The sequence below is a fragment of the Coffea eugenioides genome, chromosome 9 (genome assembly GCF_003713205.1).
Source record: "Coffea eugenioides isolate CCC68of chromosome 9, Ceug_1.0, whole genome shotgun sequence".
Classification (NCBI taxonomy): domain Eukaryota; kingdom Viridiplantae; phylum Streptophyta; class Magnoliopsida; order Gentianales; family Rubiaceae; genus Coffea; species Coffea eugenioides.
In genome coordinates, this window is record NC_040043.1 from 35,057,173 (window position 1) to 35,062,402 (window position 5,230).

The window sequence follows — 5,230 nt, forward strand, 5'->3', positions numbered from 1 at the left end:
AATTCTCTAAGATTCCAACTCCGTAAAAAAATTACCTACCATCGAACAAGCGAAAAATTTAGGTAAAGCAAACCAGCAAACAACTGCAACCTTGAATTTTGGGCCATGGTACAATTTAAGAATTCAAGAGGGCTAACAAGAGTCAGTCAAGCCAATTTAGCCAACATACCGCTTTAGAATGTTGATGGCTTCTATTGCACCCAACATGCCAACTACCCCATCATATTTCCCAGAATATGGTATTGCATCAGTGCGAGATCCTGTTGAAACTGAAACTGGAGCAAGCTCAGTTTTGGAACCAGTCCTACAAAAAACCAAATGACGTTTGGGTTAAGTACATGTATAACAAGCAGAAGAGAATGAACAATGGATTATTACAAAAGAATTTTTCAATCAGATTAAATTTTTCCTACATTAACATCCAACGTCATTCTGCGAAATTGAGAATAATTCTTCTTAAACCACCAGTTCACCCTATAAATATGAAGTTTGGAGTTGATGATACTTAAAGTTCAAAATTTGGAACTTAACATCAACAATGTAATTTCAATTATACAACTTTTGAAGGGATTTCATCTTTTATTGCTTGAAATATTCTCAGTGCCAATTATTCTTTCTTATGGACCATAATTCACCAAATATCTCTCAAATAATATTTTTAAATAGTTCAAAAGTAGTCAATCACTTTTCGAATTTTCAGTACCTTCTCTTTAAAAAAAAATTGCACAAAGAAAACAAATGGAAACAAATATTTCTTTCAACGTTAAAAATGGCAAAACTATGCATCACTTCCAGAGAATTAGACCTCTTAAATATCCTCAAGGCCATTTATAACCTAGCAATAGATAGAGAATGTAAAGCCAAATTGCTATGCACCATGAACCAATTTTTTTTTTGAATCGGTGAACCAAATTTTTAAGGCAGTCGGCTGCATATATTACCTTATCAGCAATTACAACTTTGTCTGGAATTTCTAATTTGGTTCCAGGTTTTGCAGTTATTGTCACTTTCCCCTTAAAACAAGGGGAAAAAAAAAGAAAAGAAGAAATTAATGCATATGCCATATGGACACTAAATAAGAAATAACAAACCACTGTACAACCACAAATTGCCACATCACAAGAAAATCTTCAAGGAACAGATACATCCATAAAGCTTCAGAAACAGGGTAACAGGGAAACAGAGTAATAGGGAGACAAGTAGTTAGTTTGTATTACCTTCAGGGTGATACCAGATCCAAACCACCATCACCACTCATCTTTAGGCTGTCTAGTTCAACAATACTGGGAATAGACTTGATACGACTTAAGAAGTTGCCTACCTAAAAAAGTGAAAAAAACAATTAGCTATATAAACAATTCAACCTGTGGAGAAAGATAGGGGGCTAAAATCTCAACCTTCTTAAATTCAGGTCCCAATTCATAGTTGGGTTAGTTGGATTTTTCCTAGCCTCGTTGCAGACCACATAGCCGTCATCAGACAAAGTGTACAGGTCGGACTGTAAAGGTTAAATGCATGAATAAATAGCAATTCATATAGTATTCAAAACAGAATTCAATAGCATGATCAAAGAACTGATTGGGGGTGGGGGCTGAAAGTAAATGATTTTACTTCTTACCTTTGGTTGTTGGTAGAGAGGAGACTGAATGTGAAATGCCATATTGATAAACCTAAATGGAAAGAAATGGAAAATAAAGATGTTTAAATGAATATCAAGAGATAAGGTTAATGTATCCTTATTGTAGCGCCAGTAGCAGTTTCAAGTTGAAGAACTTTCACCCCATCTACTTCCTATTAATCAGACAAAATTAAATAGAAGAACAAATACATTGGCAGAATGCAGAACGGATAGTTAAGAAATAGAACCTTTGGATTTGGAATAATCTCCATCTTCAGTGCACTTTATTGTACAAGTCTTTTGATTGCTTTCAAGTTCACCCATCTATATGATAGCAGAAATATATCATTCCATTGCATTTTCCATGAAGGAAGCATTGCCCACAGTGCTTGAAGCAAATAATATTTTAGCTTCAAATGAGAAGCATAACACTTACAAGTTGTTGGGATTGAAAATTTTGAACTTCCCTATCAACTTGAATTCATTCACCTGTAAAAAAAGAGGAGCAGCATAATCCTTTAATATCAAAATGATGCCTATGAAATTGTGTAACCCAAGAAAAAGATGTTACATCAAGAATGGGCTAATTCTGGATACCCTTGTTTAGTTGCCTAAATAGGTCGATGGATCTAACTCCACATTAAGTAAACAACCATACTGATTAACCTAACTGGTTATATGTAACGTGCTTATACCCCTACATACATCAATCCTGGGACCTTCTTATGTAGAAATAGTTATTTAAAGAAACAATGTTTAAATTGCACAAGATTGCATGCAGTATGCCAACAGTTAAAAGCATTTCGCTAAAAGGTAAAGAAACCAGAAGAAATTGAATCTCACATGTTCATCAGGAACTTGAGCTATTTCTAGAAGCTGCAACAGAAGATAGAAAATGAATTAATAGCAACTATTAAGCATGAAAATAGAAACATTCCAGTGCATCATTGAATATATCCATCTATCTCATGGCATGGTTTAAACCATTTAGCAAAATACAAGTAAGAAAAATACCATGTAAACAATATAGCATGTTTATCAATCTTGTCAAAATTTTACAAATATACCAAGTTTGAGTAGCTATTCCAATTTTCTCATAAGTACAATTTTAAATGTTCAAGTATGTATTAACCTACAAAAGAGTGAATATGGCAGGTAATTGTCCCTTTTATCTTTTGTAGAGTATACCTGCCGGTTTTAGTTTGGAGTGGCCAAGAACTTTCATCAAATCCCCGAGAAAGCACTTTCTGCAGCTGAACCCTAATAGATCAACAATAATAGGAAAACAATAATAAATCATCTAAAAGTATAGAATACAGGGAAAACAAAAGGCAGAAAGTTAAAGAAGACATTATTCTAAATGCAAAGGCTGGTTCGATATTGAAAAAGAAGTAAATTTGCATCACTAATCGGAGGCAGAAGCCATACTAACACAAATAATAGTCATCTTTAGATGGATTTTATCGGACAAAAAACCAACAGAAAATTTCAGGGCAGAAAAATCAAAACAAACAACCATGAAACAAGCAAAAAGAACAGCTGATAATTACAAAAAGTAGCAACACCACAATAGTTCAAACATGGAAGGAAAAAAAATGGAGAGAAATGACAAAATAATGAAGACAGTACCTTAAAGGACTTAAGATTCTTCAATGCTAGCAGCTATCACCACTATTAAAAACACCAAACCATCCATTCACCATATTATGCCACTTATATGCCCCCAACCCCACCTTTCCCCTTTTCCTGAAACGAATATTGACCCCCATACCTAGAATAAGCAAGTTTGAGCCTAAGCTCTATCCTTGAGGCTTCATTAGTTCTGCATTTTATTTTTCCTTATAAATGGCATTATTGTAAAGAAAGAGCAATCAACATAAAAGTTAGTTTAAGTAGAAAAAACCCAATTAACTTACTAAACAAAACTTACACAGTCATCATGCCTTCCTTAAGAAAATTTATGTAGTTTGTAAATTTCAGTAAACATGTAAATTTAACTTAAAAATGCATGCAATAACTAAACCGCAAACAATTGACAAGATAATGAACAAGAATGCCTGAAATGATACCATGAAGATGATCTTCCAATGATCCCAAGGGCATGAACTAATAGACAAGTAGCCTCTGGTCCCTATTAGCACAGTAACCAATTAAATTTACAAGGTTAGAATGATATAAAAGACTGAACATAAGAACATCAACCAAAAATTCCCGGTTACCTTAGAGTCTATTTCTATCCAATTGCTTAACTGCAACAACCTGTCCATTCCAGTAATCCAATTAATTAGCAATAATAAACTTGAAAAGCAGCCAGAAAAATTTCGGTAGAGGCATTTCTAATAAAATCAATATTGCCATTCTAAAAAAATTTCAGGAAAATTCAGAAAAAAATCCTATGAAATGAAATAATTAGGAAAAAAATTAGAGAAAATCGCACATACCTCACTCTACTACTTTAGCTTGAAGATCTGGGATTGAATATTTTCTTTCAGATCATCTCTAAGAGGGCCACCACATATCTACACTCTAGCTGCATTCCAGAAAAAACAAGACAAAACATCGACGCAACCAAATAGAAGAGAGAAAAATAATCACTAATTAACGGAAAGTAACGGAAGAACCGAGGTAGTACCTGAAACAATAGAGAGGAAGCAGCAGTCAATGCTTCACTCTCGGTTCTATATTTGACCGAAAAATAAAAGTCAACAAATCAAAAGTAATCCCAGCCAAGACAAAGTCGGCAGTCTCTCAGCCAAGGAACGAAAATAAAAGACGATTGTGGAAAAGGTTAGGTATCGTTTACAGGGTTTGAAGCTTCAAATGTTAAATGAAAACACGGAACAAATAGGCAGTTGGCACGGGTAGTGGAGGCCTATGCTTTGTTCCTTCATCTAGCTGTAAGCTTGGGCCGGATGGACGGGTGGAGTGCTGTGGATAGAAAAGAAAAGCCTAGGGACCAGCAGAAAGTGGCAACTGGTAGCTTTTAAATTCTGTGACGTCCGGAGCTGGGAGACATGACAAATTGGTCGTAGTAGCCGGTGTGGCGAGTTGAGTGGGGAATTGGGGACGGCAGGCAGGCGCAGTAAACATGAGAATAAAGAAAAAAAATAAAAAAGTTGAAGTAATATTCAAGAATAAAATCAAAGAGTTGGAAGGAAAGAAGAAGGAGAGATAATAAAGATTTTGAGAGCAAGAGGAAGAGGGAAAGATCTGATCAAGGACTGTTGGGATCGGTTTAGCTTCTGAGGATAAAGGTGAGGCGAAGGAGAGAAGGGGAGAAGAGAGAAAGCGGCGGCGGCGGAGGAAATTTAAGAAAACCCTAGAGAGGAAGTATTTGGCGCATTGCGCGGAAAAAAAGAGGCTGGTGACTCACATGTGCGGCACGTGAGAGGACGACGAAAACCATTCCAGGTCATCAGAGGCCTTCGGCTCTTTATCTACTTATGTTGATAAAATCCCCCCACAACCTAGAATTAAAGGAGGAGATTGGAGCTGCATTTTTCTTCCAATTTTCTGAGCCATCCGATGGCCTCTGTTTTGGAGAAATCTTGATAGAAATCAAAGGGGTGAGCTGGCCAATGGTTGAGGAGAAGAAAAAACAAAAACGAGTGG

General features: G+C 35.8%; 1 long non-coding RNA gene across 4 annotated transcripts; it reads right to left on the reverse strand.

Annotated features, from left to right (window-relative positions):
• Positions 1–229: 229 nt before the first annotated feature.
• On the reverse strand, positions 230–4,900 carry LOC113783532. 4 transcript variants are annotated; one of them, XR_003469918.1, is made up of 12 exons: positions 4,251–4,900; positions 4,060–4,144; positions 3,838–3,877; positions 3,688–3,749; positions 2,807–2,878; positions 2,462–2,494; positions 2,055–2,107; positions 1,867–1,942; positions 1,619–1,670; positions 1,398–1,498; positions 1,218–1,321; positions 230–304 (listed from the first exon to the last, which is right to left on the reverse strand). It is a non-coding gene; the product is annotated as an uncharacterized LOC113783532 (long non-coding RNA). The 4 variants fall into 4 exon arrangements; XR_003469917.1 differs by having other exon boundaries at positions 4,060–4,148; XR_003469919.1 differs by having other exon boundaries at positions 2,462–2,487; positions 4,060–4,900.
• Between the last annotated feature and the right edge of the window lie 330 nt (positions 4,901–5,230).